The sequence below is a fragment of the Schistocerca cancellata genome, chromosome 6 (genome assembly GCF_023864275.1).
Source record: "Schistocerca cancellata isolate TAMUIC-IGC-003103 chromosome 6, iqSchCanc2.1, whole genome shotgun sequence".
Taxonomy (NCBI): Eukaryota; Metazoa; Arthropoda; class Insecta; order Orthoptera; family Acrididae; genus Schistocerca; species Schistocerca cancellata.
Genome location: NC_064631.1, coordinates 555,468,657 through 555,485,227, shown reverse-complemented (window position 1 = coordinate 555,485,227; position 16,571 = coordinate 555,468,657).

Genomic DNA, 16,571 nt, shown 5'->3' with positions numbered 1-16,571 from the left:
CTGCGATGGAGCTCCGTATGCCACGGCAAACTGGCTGACACTGACGGCGGCGGTGCACAAATGCTGCGCAGCTATCACCATTCGACGGCCAACACCGTGGTTCCTGGTGTGTCCGCTGTGCCGTGCGTGTGATCATTGCTTGTACAGCCCTCTCGCAGTGTCCGGAGCAAGTATGGTGGGTCTGACACACCGGTGTCAATGTGTTCTTTTTTCCATTTCCAGGAGTGTACAATGATGAATGCTCAGCAAATGAGTCTGAGACTGTAATAAAAAAACTGATTCAATATGCATCATCTTGCAAACATACTTGAATTTATTTATTTATTTTAACTAAGACTGGCAGGTAATAAAATAATTCAGAAGACAAAAAATGTATACATCTAAATCGTTATTCTTTCCAATGGAAGAGAGACAAAGTGGATAGAAGGAGATAACACTGATAGATTTACAGATAGAGTAAGAGGATTAGCACAGGAAATGAGGAACAAATAGAGCTACGACAGCCTGAGGCTTTGTGCTTAGTGATCGAATAATATACTAATGAATGTATATTCCTTTGAGTCATTCATTTAGTTCTTATACAAAGTTGACACATTGCAGACAGAATAATGAAATTATTAGTAATTACATCTGTGTTCATAAATCTGACAGTTTGTAAATGTATATTTCAATATTTGATAAATACAGGGAAGTGTTAAATTCTTTTTTCAATGAAGACCTTCTTCTTTCAACTTCAAAGTCCTAAGAATCATCTCTACCCTTGTGCTTCTATTGTTTCAGAGAAATAATATTCTGAAAGCAAAGAAGTCTCCCCGATTTCAAATAAATCTAGGAATGTAGATTTTCCAAAATTTCAAATGGAATGAAGTATATTTCGAAAAACTTTATTAGTTCAGCAGATAGAATTTTAGATTTTTCATTTAACTAGTACATAAACTCCAATTTAAACATTGTTGTTGTTTTGACTGTACCATCTTGCCTTCTTTTTCATATTTAGCCCAGACATTGAAGACCGAAAAAGGTCAAACAGGGGGGGGAAAGCTCGTGTAGCCAAAAATTTTTGTACAGTTGTAAAAGAGAAGGCCATTAACAACATAATAAAAATGAATGGGAGTATCGAGGAACCACTACATTCAATAAAACTAAACTTTTATGGAGATACAAAAACATCCCATGTCCAGAAGTTATGCAGAATTTCCATTTTACTTCTTACTTTTTTGTTAAAATGAATGTAGGGGGAAGAATGCCAGTGCACTGTAGACAATCTTGATACATTTTCTTGGCATTAAGTTAAAATGTAAGCAATGAACACATGGGCTTTCTCATATATTATAATAAAAAAGCATCAATCATTACTTAACTCATACTTTATAGCTAATAAGCACAAAAATAAAATAAAAATTATGCCTATTCTCCATTCTATTTTGCATTATACTCCACATATGGTTAATTCTTTCACACATATTGGCCAGTTGTATATGTCTGAGTAGAAATTCTGGATGATTTCTTCTTTTGGTAGGAATGGTAGAAATCACCTGAGGGCATGCATTTTCTTTTCATTTATAGACACGTGGTCTTGATAAGCCTGAGTTACTGGGATTGGTGGAATTACACATGTACCTGCCAGTTGATATGTGTGCTCTTTTGGTCCATCAGTGAATGGCCTATCTTTAACAATACCAAGACGTTCATGTGAATAGCAGGATTGCATGAAATGTGTTACATGAAAGTGCTGTTTGTTATTTCTTTGTGTAGCCCTTCCTTGAGTTTCAATGGGAATAGCGTTCTTTTGGCAGAAATTTGGCCACCATTCCTTAAAATTTAACATCTCTCCTGTTTCTGTATTTTCACTTTAAAATTTGTCTTTTTGATGGACTTTGTTATCAGTTATGCACATTTTTCGAGAAAATATATCCTATCCACCTTTCTGATTTTCCTTTTTACCATGCTGAAATCTCTATCACAGAAGATAAGAATGGCCTCTTACTGAAAAGTACTGGCGATGAATTGAAATCTTTCATATGTCACAAGCACTGAGGAATTTAGCGTTATATAATTGAAAACAAATGAACAGACTTTGTGAGGGCCTTTTCATCTTATTCCTTCATGATAAGAGGTAAAACTTTGCTCTTCCCTACATAAGAGATGAACATTTAAGGCATTTATCAAAAGCTAATGCAAATAAAATGTGTCTTGTATTGATATCTGAGGCAACTGCAAGTGCTGTATAAAATCAAATGAGGGGTCTGCAGTGGAAGAATAGTTTGTTTTCTCTTTAACTACTTGTAATTTCCTGAAGATTTTATCAGTACACCTCTTGTGCACTGTTAACCCAGTTATTGCTGCCCTCCTAGCAACATCATTCAGTGATGGTCTTTTGATTTTTACATCGAGCTCTTCACATGTGCAGCACATGCCACTTGTGGTTGACCAAATTTTAAGTGAATAAAATTGATTGTCAACATTGCTGACAACTTAAAATTTTGAGAGGCTCCATATTTATTTGTTCATTTGTTGGTCCAAGAATCAGTTTCATACATTGTTTGTACATGTGATATAGGACAGTCGTGGACCTAGTTAGTTTACAATACAGTAGTCATTTTGACTAAATTGTTCACATAATAAAAATGCATAATAAAATAGGTTGGTGTACTACATTGCTTCTACATGTGATAATATCAATTATGAAGTGAGATGACCTGATAAGCACAATGTAAAAAAATATTATGAATTGACAGTTTGTGAAATTTCGTAAACGAGGTTTACTTATTATGATTTTCCATAAACTCAGGCAAAGAATACAAGCAGTGGTCAAGCAAGAACTGTTTTAACTTTTTTTTAAAAGCGTTTAATGTTGGTATGCATTTTAGGTAACAAGGCACATGGTTATGTGACATAGCTCGTTGTATTTACTGTGTTCCTGTGTAGGTTCGTCTTCTGTCTAGTTTCTTATGTGTGTATATCATAGTTGCGTTTGAAGAGATTTTCCTTTTTTTAAGATGCTTCCTTTTGTGAAAATTAGTATTTCGTATATATAAAAGCAAGGCAGTAGCAATATTTTCAGAGTTTTAAAAAGGGGTCTACAGGGATCCTTACATTTAGCTTTTTTATCACCCTGATAATCTTTTTCTGTATTTTAAATGTTATTCTGTACATAAGTAGTGACTGTATACTGCAATGATACACTGTCAGCACTGATGAGCAACTTGTATTTTGAGTGAGGATCCTAACAGCATATGCTAGTGTATTCAGTCTCTTATTTAAATTGTTTAGGTGTACCTCCCACTTCAGATCTGCTTGAACATGTACATGTAGAAATTTTGTATGACTCACCTGGGGCTATGCTCCAGACTGAACGCTGAAAGGCATAATCAGTCTTAAATGATGATGATGATGATGATGATGATGATGATGATCACCTTCAACACATTTTTTCCTTTGATAGTGAAAACAGGATTTGCCAGATGGAGGTTTTGTGTGGTATGAAAGTTAACTGCCACAGTTTTTTTCAGAATTTATGATGAGCCTATTGGCCTTGAACCAGTGTGTTAAGGTATGTATAACTGTTACTGGAGCCTCCTGCAGATTTTCCTCATTCTGTGATTTAATTAGAATATTAGTGTCATTTGCAAACAGTACAGTGGTTCCATCATGTATTTTACTGGCCAAGTCATTTACATTCAGCAGAAATAGGACAGGTCCCAGAACTGACCCTTATGGGACTCCATACTTGATTTTCTGCTCATCTTCTGTGCATGTGGGATTTATCTTTAGTTTATGTTATACAATGGCTGCATAACAATACAGAAAATTCCAGAACACATGCGATTTCTCTATATCATGATTGACCTATATGTTTAAGTACAAATTATAGCTGACTCAATTTTGTCAAAAAATTCCCATCCAAATATTAAATGTGTGTACCACATCTAAGTATAGCTGAATTAAATTGTAAATTAGGTAATGGGGCGCAAGTTGGACACCAGATTGTGATCATAGACTTCCGTCCTTCATAAGCCTGCAAACACAAGAGCAAGCAGATAAGCGCCCTCACTCTCTACCCCACTACATCATATGAAGCAATTACAGGGTGTTTCACAAACTTATACTGATTCTTCCACTGCTACCGAGCGGGGTGGCGCAGTGGTTAGACACTGGACTCGCATTCGGGAGGACGACGGTTCAATCCCGCGTCCGGCCATCCTGATTTAGGTTTTCCGTGATTTCCCTAAATTACTCCAGGCAAATGCCGGGATGGTTCCTCTGAAAGGGCACGGCCGACTTCCTTCCCAATCCTTCCCTAATCCGATGAGACCGATGACCACGCTGTCTGGTCTCATTCCCCAAACCAACCAACCAACCAATCTTCCACTGCTCCCCTTACGAATCAGTGGCGACACAGCACACGCGCACACACACACACACACACACACACACACACACACACACACACACACACACACACACACACACACACACACCTAGGGTGTTTATTAACCGGAATACGGGTATGAGTTACTAATGATACAAACACATATGAACAGATTCTACGTAAATTTCTGGACACCATTTTACATCACTAGAGCAAAGATTAATTATTAGTCATCCTGTACCACAGCTATAGTGTTCTTCTGGGAAAGGTGACTGCCCCCACCACAAATGTAACTCACTTTTCAGTTTATGGAGAGATGATAAGTCCCCAACATTTCATGTCCAGTTCTCTTATGTGAGTAGACAAAACTTCATTGAGCTTGTATGTATAAATAGTGGAGTTATTTTGAGCTTATTAACCAAGTACTCATATGCAGTTGTTATGTGAGGTTTAAGGAGAATACATTCCTATAAACTATGAGTAAGATGTGTTTAATTTGTAAGTGTGATGTTGTAAGTGTCATATGTAGCTGATAGAAAAGGGATTAGATTGCTAAATGTGGTACCTTGCTGCCATGTATTGTTGACACCTTATTATAAAGCTCAAGCCATATAACCAAGTTGTACTCAGTTGGTGACGAATTAACAAGTGATCAGAAGTTTCTTGACTTCTCTGGCTATTAATTGTGTAACTGATAGACTGCATAAGTCTCTTCCATTCAGGGATTGCTGACACTTGCAGAGTGGGCTGCACTGTGTGGGCCATTCCCCACACATTCACAGTATATCTTGCAAGGTGGGTGTGAATGTGTAAGGAGAATGGGACTGATCATGTCCAAATGTGGAACACTAATCTGATCTAATGTATTGCTTGACTTGTGTTAAAATATCTGAAGTTCCCCAACACCTAGGTGACCTACTTCTGTTGCAGAGGGACACAATTCAAGCCACTGGGTCTCTTCAGATGTTGGGAGAGCTATGGCTGGCGTAATGCATTTGATTGCCCTCATAAGGGGGAAAATACTCCAGCCATTGATAATTGGGACAATGAAATCGACATTGTCGATTGCATATTGACAACATGTTACACTTGGGGCAGGCTCTTCAGTGTGGTGGATAGTTCAGAGCTCCAGCTGTTGAGCTTTCTTATGTAATAGCTCACTTAGTAAATGCAAATAACAACTGACTTAAGAAACTGATAATAACTCCATTTTATAAACAAGAGTTCAGTGAGATTATTTTGTCTAATCATACCAGACAGGAAATCCTGGGGAGGAACTGCTACTCTGTAAACTGAAAAGTGAATAGTGCTTGTGATGCGTGAAGTGCCTTTCCCAGAACGCCTTATGGAATGACTTAAGAATTAATTTCCTCTCTAGCAGTTTAGAACAGTGCGCACATAGTTACATAGTTCTGACCATATGCATGTCTTCCATTAGTGTTATTGATAACTCAGATCTGTATTCCATGTGATGTTAACATACTTTGTGGAAAATAAACTACTCCAGGTGTGGGTGTTTATTCATAAGGCATGTTGCCAAAGGGTCAATATAACTTTGTGAAACACCATGTAGTTGCTTCTTGTAACATAGTGGGCTACATAGCATGGGGAATTGCCTGCTCACTCTTCAGTTTGCAGACCCATGAAGGAGAAAAATGAGAGCAAAATGCATGACGGCATTGTAGTGACCTGTCTTCCCTCACACAACCACCCTCGACCCCCTCACCCCAGTGCTCACACCCCACTGGTCAGAATCATTAGTACATCGTTCATGGCACTCCCCCCTACCACTGTACAAAAATTTGTAACAACACATTTTTTTCCTAATTTTCCTTTATTGACTGGACTACTTCTCATAGTTCCTTTGACAATCTCCTCATGTTCTTATGCAGACATAATTGTACATGGTGGAATCTCAATAATACCAAAAGGTGAAAAATCTGCTGTTCATAGTGTCTTCAAAATCACTTACATGTTCATACCGAGTTGGATGTTTATGGTTACAATATGTACAATGCAAATGACCAATTTCGTTCATGTCTCACTGCAGGATTTGATGATGTATTGTATTCTGAAATTAAAATATGTTTGATTCCAGATCTTTCTGTAAATTACTTCCAGTACAAAAGCAAAAACAGTGACCCATAGTCTGAAAACATAACTTTTGGTTTACCTATATTTTTAAAATAGTTTTTTTTCAATTTTTGAAATAATTTATTTGCTTGTAGCTTTCCTGACAGGGTACAACTTTATGAATTTGGAGAAAACATCTACCATGACAAAAATATAACTATGTTCACCTTTAATGTTTGGTAATGTGGCACTGAAGTTCACAGCTAAAAAGTGTTCCTTTGAATACTTTATAATTTGTCTAATTTCTCATATTTTGTAACCAAAAAGCTTTTTACCAGTCTCCAGCTGGGATCATGATTCTGAATTCCCAGACGAATTTTTTTTTCCATGTACACCTTTATTGTACATCATCTTATATTCTTTTTCCTCATCCAGATTAAAAGTTTCTTGAGTCCTTTTAATGGCATTCTTCACAAACTATCTGCAACAATGTTGTCAGAGCCTTTAATATATTTTATCTCATTACCATCCGGTAAATCTACTATGGTAACGTGTGCATTCCTGAAGATACATTAAGGCTTTTTGGTCCAAATATATGAGGCAGTGCTGAAAGCGATGCCTCCAAATTTTTTATGCAAAAACTATTAACAATGTTATTTACATTCTACAATTTTATTCTTCATGTCTACATACAGTATTTATTTCTCAATATATTCACCCTGGTGACAAAAATATTTCTCCTAATGAGATACTAATTTGGGTACTGCCATTGTCGAATGTTTGACTTTGTTGATGGGTCCACAACTTCACCTCTGTGAGCACCTTTTCACCACTAGATTAGATTAGATTTACTTTCATTCCAATTGATCCGTAGTGAGGAGGTCCTCCAGGATGTGGAACATGTCAGAAAAACAACAATACATGACAAATATTTACAACTAGAACAAATAAGCTAAAGTACCATTCCACAGGTCCCAAGTGGAATGATCGTCATTTTTTAATGAACACTAAGAGTCATTTTACAAATACTAATGCACTGAATTTAAAATAAAAAAGTTTTTTATTTATTTATAAGGTAATAAACATGTAATACAACTATTGTAATACTTATTTACAATGATCACATTACTGCACTGAAATGGTGCAGAAGTTAGATTATACTTACACACACATACACACACACACAAATTTTCAATGAACACATTACTGCACTGAAATTGTGCAGAAGTTATGTTGTACTTATATCCAAATCAGTTGGTTTTACTAAGAAATTCATCAATGGAGTAGAAGGAGTTGGCCACCAATAAATCCTTTAGGCTTCTCTTAAACTGAATTTCATTGGTTGTTAAGCTTTTTATGGCTGCTGGCAAGTTATTGAAAATGTGTGTTCCTGAATAATGCACACCTTTTTGTACAAGACTAAGTGACTTTAAATCCTTGTGAAGATTATTCTTATTTCTAGTATTGATTCCATGAATTGAGCTGTTGGTTTGAAAAAGTGATATATTTTTAATGACAAATTTCATTAATGAATAAATATATTGGGAAGCAGTAGTTAGTATCCTTAGTTCCCTAAACAGGTTTCTGCAGGATGTTCTTGAGTTCACACCACATATAATTCTTACTGCACGTTTTTGTGCCCGGAAAACTTTAGCTTGGTTTGATGAATTACCCCAAAAAATAATCCCATATGACATTATGGAATGAAAGTAAGCATAGTATGCCAGCTTTTTCATTTTTATATCCCCTATGTCTGACAAAATTCGCATTGCAAACAGAGATTTGTTAAGACGCTTCAGCAGTTCTGTGGTGTGCTCCTCCCAGTTGAATTTATTATCAAGCTGTAATCCCAAGAATTTAACACTGTCCACTTCTTCTATCTTCTTGTCATCGTATGTTAGACATGTACTCTTGGGACACCCCTTATAAGTTCTGAACTGCATGTAGTGTGTTTTTTCAAAGTTTAGTGACAAAGAATTGGCTAGGAACCAGTGATTAATGTCCACAAATATTTTATTGGCTGATCTTTCTAAGACTACACTTGATTTGCTATTTATTGCAATGTTTGTATCATCGGCAAACAAAACAAACTTGGCATCTAGTAATGTTACTGATGAAAGGTCATTGATATACACAAGAAAAAGTAAGGGCCCCAAAATGGAACCTTGTGGGACCCCACATGTAATTAGTTCCCAGTTGGATGATGCCTGATAGCTTGATACATGTCTCTTTCCTAATAATACCCTTTGTTTTCTGCCAGAGATATAAGATCTGAACCATTTTGCAGCATTTCCTGTTACACTATAATATTCTAGTTTACTTAAAAGGATATTGTGATTTACACAGTCAAATGCCTTTGACAGATCACAAAATATACCAGTTGCCTGCAATTTTTTGTCTAATGAATTAAGCACATTTTCACTGTAAGTGTAGATAGCCTTCTCAATATCAGAACCTTTTAGAAATCCAAACTGTGACTTTGACAGTATGTTATTTGAGATAAGATGGTTATAAAGACAACTGTACATTACTTTTCGAAAATTTTTGAGAATGCTGGCAACAGTGAAATTGGACGGAAATTTGATGCTATTTCTTTATCTCCCTTCTTAAAAAGTGGCTTAACTTCAGCATATTTCAGCCATTCAGGAAATATTCCACTGATAAACGACTGGTTACACAGATAGCTTAACATGTTACTTAGCTCAGAATCACATTCTTTAATTAACTTTGTTGATATTTCATCATACCCACCAGATGTTTTTGATTTTAAAGATTTTATGATGGGCATTATTTCTGTTGGGATAGTGAGGGTCAAATTCATATTATGGAAGTTACTTGAAATGTCTGGTCTAAGGTAATCCATAGCAGCATCTATTGAACCTGACAACCCCATCTTTTCAGTAACAGTTATAAAATGTTTGTTAAAAAGTTCTGCAACACTATACACATCTGTCACCAATGTATCATTTACTCTTAATGCTATTTGTTCCTCTTCATGTGTGGTTCTACCAGTCTCCTCCTTCACTATATCCCATATTGTCTTTATTTTGTTATCTGATATGACTATCTTTTCCTTGTAATATATTTGCTTTGACATCCGTATTACAGTCTTTAATATTTTGCAGTATTTCTTATAATGTGCTATAGCATCAACATTGGAAATGTTTCGGATTGACAGATACAGTTTTCTTTTTGTTTTACAAGATACCCCTATTCCTCGAGTAATCCATGGCTTCTTTGTAGACTTTGCTCTAACCTTGGTAAGTTTTGGGGGAAAGCAGTGTTCGAATAAGGTAAGCACTTTATTAGCAAAAATGTTATATTTTTCATTCATGCCATGAGCACTGTAAACATCAGTCCAGTGAATGTCTCTGAGGAGTGTCCTAAAGTAATCAATCACTACCAAAGCGAAGTCTTCCAAGGGGTTCTTTAACTTTTAGAATCAGATGAAAACCAGGTGGGCTCAAGTTAGGACTGTGTGGAAGATGTTCAATGATGGTGAACCCAAGGCACTGGATTGTTGCGGATGTCACAGCCCTCAAGTGTCAAGCTGAAGGAGAGCATGCTTCATGTGTGGATGAGCTCTTTGAATTTGGAATTTGATTACAGCACATTGTTTCTCATGCACCAACATAGTTCCATTATACACTTCCATGTTACATGCTACAATCTGAAGCCCTCTAGCAGCCGAGGGTTGCAAGTATGTACACACGTAGAATAAAGGTGTAAATGTTAATGACATTCGTTTTGTTTAAAAAGATTTAAGTTTTCACATAAAAAATCAGAGGCATTACTTTTCAGCCTGCTCCCATACTTCTACATTATTTTCCAGTAAATAAGCTTTGAACTTTGTAAATGCCCAATGTACTGCTAATAACTCTTTCAGTAACTGTATAAGTTTTTTGATGTTTTAAAAGCATTCGGCTTGTGAAAGTAACTGTGTAATGTGTAATTTTTTCATTGACTTCTCTTTCTTGAAATAGTTCTGCGTCCAGACCAAAATCATTACTGTCAGTGTGTAAAAAAATGGTGAACTAAAGCCAGGTCTAAATAAAGAAAAAAATATATATATCTGTTGTTTTCTCTTATGTGGTTCCGGAAAGTCTGAAATAGCCTCAGTTCTCTCTGCCAAAATTCCTTCTTTAGTAATCACAAATTTTAAATCAGGTACTGCAAATTTACATTTTTCCGATTTTTTTGTTCTTGCCTGAATTGTTCACATACTTGTCTCAAAAGCTCAATGTGTTCATTGCAATCTTGCCCAGTTATCAAAATGTCATCTACATAAACTGTTAATCTGGATACTAGTTCCTGTCTAAGTACATGATCTAATTCTCTAATAAATTCTGCTAGAGATGAATTTATACCATAAGGTACCACTCAGTATTGGTAACATCATCCACTGTAAAGATAAACTGTATATTTTCTTGATTCTAGTTGTTGTAACTGCAACCGGAACAGTCGTGGGGTGGCCGAGAAAGCGCGGTGGGACCAAACAATGAGCGGCCCGTGAAAAAACAAATAAATGAAATGGAAGGACATGAAACAATGACGGACGATCAATAGAGACCTTACGATGACAACATGCAAGAAGCAACAGGGCGACACAGACAACCAAATGAATCCAAGATGTCCACTAGTAATGAAAACAAAGAATGGTAAACACGCTGTCTGTTGTTGAGGTGATATGTCAAGACGCATGCAACGATTAGACTCACTGGCTGAGCGAGAGGCAGGCACTTAAATACACGATCGGGGGCGCTGCTATTGGCTACTGGGACCACGTGTTCCACTGTGGCTTCCTCACACTAAATGTGGGCTAGGAGGCAGGCGTCGCCACGGCTTATGGCATGATGGTGCAGAGACCTCTAGGGGTCTTCGATGTCCATGAAATCTGGCGCGTATTCAAATTCCGTGGCACGTGGTACCAGATCCCCCCCCCCCCCGAAACTTGCATGTAGGGGTGGAAGCGCCCTGGATGGTGCCAAGGTTTGTCCTCAATGGCGAGAACCTGGGCCAGGACTGTGAGTGTAGCCTCCATCGTGGTGGATGCCATGTGGACGAAATATGTGTATTTGGACTAGGCATCAACGATCAGTAACCATATAGACCCCAAAAACGGGCCCGCAAAATTGATATGGATGCAATCCCAGGGCCGGGGAGGAACAGGCCAGGGTGCAAACGACTGAAGGGGGCTTGCCTGGTAACGCGCACACACAGTGCACCTGAGGACCAGGTGGTCAATATCCCCACCGATGCTGGGCCAATACACGTGCCGGCGAGCCAAAACTTTCATACGGGATATACCCCAGTTCCTGCGGTGTAGCAAACTGAGCACCTGAAGCCGCAAATCTGGAGGGATGACCACCTGATGGGCATCTGACTCCATGGCCAACAGAAGGACCTCATCGATGATGGAGAGCCTGTGGAATAGGTGGCGCCAGGGTCTGAAATCAGACTGCATCTGACGAGTAACATAGGATGGCCACCCGTGGACCACATAGTGGAGAACTGGTGCAAGATAGAGTCATGGTGAGTAGTCACACCAATGTGAGGAGCCATAGGAGGTAGACCGTCCAGCGCATCTCGGCGTGGGAAATCAATGTGAAAGCAGAGGACCTCCTGTTGGTCAAAGGCAGGATTGGGGCCTGCTGGAAGAAATGACAAAGTGTCTTTATTAGCATGGTGGATGGTGAGCTTATACCAGATGCTAAAAGTGTAATTTCATAAAAACAATGCCCAGCACTGGAGACATTGAGCCGTCCACTCTGGAAGGTGAGAATGGGGTCCGAAAAGCATAACCAAGGGTTTATGGTCCATCAGGAGGGTGAACTTTGCCCCAAAGAGATAGGTGTGAAATTTTTGGATGGCGAACACGATCGCCAGGGCCTCCTTTTCAATCTGGGAGTAGTTTCGTTGTGCTGGGGTCAACGTCTTAGAGCCATAAGCGATGGGCTGTTTGGAGCCATCAGCATCCCAGTGCATGAGGATGGCCCCAATGCCGTATGCCAATGCATCAGCCGCCACAACCAAGGGGCAGTCCAGAGAGAAGGGAGTAAGGCAAGGGGCAGACTTCAGCATCGCCTTTAAATGGATAAAAGCCTGGTCACAGGCGGGAATCCAATCAAAAGATACCCCTCTGCGATGCAAGCAATTAAGGGGTTGAGCAACAGAGGCAGCCTGGGGCAAGAACTTTAAGTAATAAGTAACTTGCCCAAAAACACCTGGAGTTCAGATAAGTCCTTGGGACGAGGAAGGGCCTCAATGGCCATGACATTATGACCCGAAGGGAAAATGCCATCTTTGCCAAGCCAGTGGCCTCAGTATTCCACTTCTGGTTGAAGAAAACAACACTTGTCCAGCTGACAGTGTAAACCTCCAGATTTCAGAGTGTGAAATAAGGTGCTGTGGTTTTGCAAATGTTCCTGGCGAGAACGCCTGGTGACCAAGATGTCATCCAGATGAGTCACGCAGGTGGGGATAGGCTGTGTAAGCTGCTTTGAACCACTGGAAAATGCCCGGCACCGAAGAGACACCAAAGGGAAGGCGCTTGTACATATACAATCCAAAAGGTATGTTGAGAACCAAGATGTTCTGAGATTCGGCATCCAAGGGTAACTGGTGGTATGCCTCAGCCAGGTTGATCTTTGAAAAATACTCTCCCCTGGCAAGCTTGGCAAGAAGGTCTTCCTGCCAGGGAATGGGGTAAGTGTCGATGAGGGACTGAGTATTGACAGTAGCGCTGAAGTCCCAACACAGCTGAAGGGACCCACTGGGTTTCCATATGATCACCAATGCTGTTGCCCAGGAACTGTAAGTCACAGGCTCCAGAATGCCAGCGGCCTGGAGCCGATCAAGTTCCTGCTTGACTGCCAGCCATAAGGCCACCGGAAGGGGCATGGCCCGGAAAAAGTGAAGCTGCACATCTTGCCGTAGGGTGATGTGCACCTGAAAATCGGAAGCACATCCGAGATCCATTGCAAACAATGAGGCAAAAGTGGAGCACAGATCGTCCAAGTCCTGAAAAGGATTAGCTGTGGAAACGACCTTAACTTCATCGGAAATTGATAAACCAAAAAGTTGAAATGCATCCAGGCCAAAAATATTCGAATTTACGGATGGTTGACGACAAAGACAGTAAGGAGCTGGGGAACATGCTTGTATGTCGCCTGGACAACGAACTGCCCATGAAGGGGAATGGAACTGTCTCCGCAGGCGACCAAAGGGCGAGAGGGAAGTGACAACTCAGGAGAGCCCAGCCAGGTATATGTCGCCATATTAATCAGGGAGACGGTGGCCCCAGTGTCGACCTGAAAACTGGCATCCTCAGTGAAAAGGTGGAGTGTGAGGGAAAGCTTTCACACTGAGAGGTCATCCTGTGGAATGACTGATTGCAGAGCATGGACAGTATTTTGAGGCCCAGAAGGGGCAGGACTGGAGTGAGTCAAATGACTATGACAAACCAATCGGAGGTGGCCCCCCTTGTTACACAGTGTGCACGTTCTCCAGCAGTGGGGACAATCAGCTCGAGAATGTGCAGTAAAGCACTGTGGGCAAGAGGGAAGTGGGCCGCGTGACCAGCGATGAAGGGCAACCGGAGGCGCCGATGCCATAGAGATGTTGGACAACGAGGAGTCCCGACAGCACTGGCCTCTGTCGGCCAGGCCACATCGATGTCGTGAGGGCAGAACCCGCCATGATGCCTCGATCGCTGCCACCTGCGGCCGTGCCATAAGATGCTCATTAGCCACTTGAGCAATTTCAAAGGAGTGGGCAATGCGGAGAATCTCTTCCAAGGAGGAGTTATTGAGCTTCAGCGTCGCATTATGGACCTCAGGATCGGGAGCCAGCTGAACCACCACATCCCAGATCAGGGAGTCCACATACAAAGCCTTACACTGCTGATTGGTGCACATAAAACTGCATTGACGGCTGAGACCCTGAAAGTCCGTGTCCCAGGAACGATACGATTGACCAGGCTGTTTATGGTACTGGTGGAACTCCAGCCAAGAGGCAACCACATGGTAGCGTTGGGAATAATAGTTTGTCAGCAAAAGGCATATCTCCTGGAAAGAGAGAGTCACAGGATTGGGCAACGGTGCCAACTTGCGGAGAAAAAAGAACGTGTCTGGGGAGGCCCAAGACAAAAACAATGACAGATGCAAGGAGCCGTCTGTGACTTGAAAAGCTGTGAAACGTTGTTCCAGTTGATGTAAGTAGGTTTTTCAGTCCTCTTTAGCATCATTAATGGGTGGGAACGACGGCAGACGTGGGGAAGCATCGGACACTCGAGGACTCGGAAGCTGTTGTGGTAACACGTCCCGGACGTCAACTTCGTCCGATAGTAACTGCAGTGACTGTTGTAAGATGTCTAACTGGAGCTGCTGCTGCTGCATGAGCTGCTGCTGTTGCTCCAGAAGACAGGCTAACTTCACTTCCATGCTAACTACCACCACCGTTTACATTGTCACAAAAAAGCGTGGCGGGATCAAACAAAGAGTGGCCTGCGAACAAACAAACGAACGAAATGGATGGTCACAAAACAATGATGGACATTCAAGAGAGACCTTACGACAACAACATGCAAGAAGCAACAGGGCGACAGACAACCAAACGAACCCAAGATGTCCACTAGTGATGAAAACAACTAATGGTAAACACGCTGTCTGTTGTCGAGGCAATATGTCAAGACGCACGCTTCGATTAGACTCACTGGAAGAGCGAGAGCCAGGTGCTTAAATACACAATCAGGGGTGCCACAATTCGCTGCTGGGACCACGTGTTCCACTGTGGTGCCCTCACACTAAATGTGGGCCAGGAGGCATGCACTGCCACAGCTTATGGCACGATGGTGCAGAGACCTCTAGGGCTCTTCGACATCCATGACATATGGTGCGGATTCAAATTCCATGGTGCGCAGTACCAGACTAGTGTTGAATGAACCTGATGAAATTCTCTTGTTAAATCTAAATTCGACATATTCTGAATATTTTTCAGTTGATGTAAAAGTTCATCAAAGTTGGAATGGTATGCTGCTCTGTTCAAAAATTTATTCAGATATTTAGAAACCAAAACTAACCTCACTCCTCTATCTCTTTTTGAAACAATAACACGGGGATTATTACACTGCACAACCCAATTAAAAGGTCACATTTTCAAAATTATTTAACTGACTTACATTATTATGTGTAAGTTCAAAATTTGGATGAAAGATGCCTATGGCTCCCCACTGTGATGGCGCAAAGGTGTGGCACCCTGCGATGGCAACCTTGGGCTCAACATCACTTCAGACAACAAGGCAGGAAAAAAAAAAAAAAAAAAAAAAAAAAAAGTCAGAGTAAAGAAGCTCATGTGACATGTAAGGTAGGTTAATAATGTCACACTGGCACTAAATTTCACCACAATTCTGTCCAGTGCCACCATGAACATGTTACACAATGGAATGGTAATCACTCTCCCGCTTACCCGCATTTCACCCTTTTTTCTGAAGCTGCTGCAATGGAGGTCAAAATGATGGCACCCACTGTTGAAATACCATGTTTTTATGGGTGTCTTGGGAATAGATTTGACACACACTGCCACTCAGAATTGATACAAAATTGTTCCGGCGTAACATCAAATGCCGGCACATTGGCCTAGAACATAACAGCAGAGAAGGCTGTGAGACGATGTCAGCCAATAGTATGCTGGAGCATCCCTTTAGATGAAGAGAATATAAGTGCCGCTGCAGCTAGCCAAAGGTGCACTAGAAGAGCCACACTAGAAGATGAGCCTTTTTCTAAACAATTTAGCCATGACTTTGTGTTCTATGTTAATTGCTTGCACGGAAATTGTATATATCAAAGGACATTGATTATTTGCGTGTCGCCAATTGCTTATGACACCTCTTTATAAAAAGGCAAAGTCAAGTATTGTCAATTTAATTTAGTGTAATAAACTCCATCAATAAGATTTGCTTGAATGTTGTCTAGCTATCCAAGAAAACAGCTTCCTAGGCACCCTATATTAGACGAGTGGGCAGGACACCACATTGTCGACGACTTATAAGAACCCAGTGCCTGGCAGCCTTAAAAGTTTCTTTTGTGTTTTGTGGGCACCTTCATTCTCTCTTCTTTACTTTGCAGGG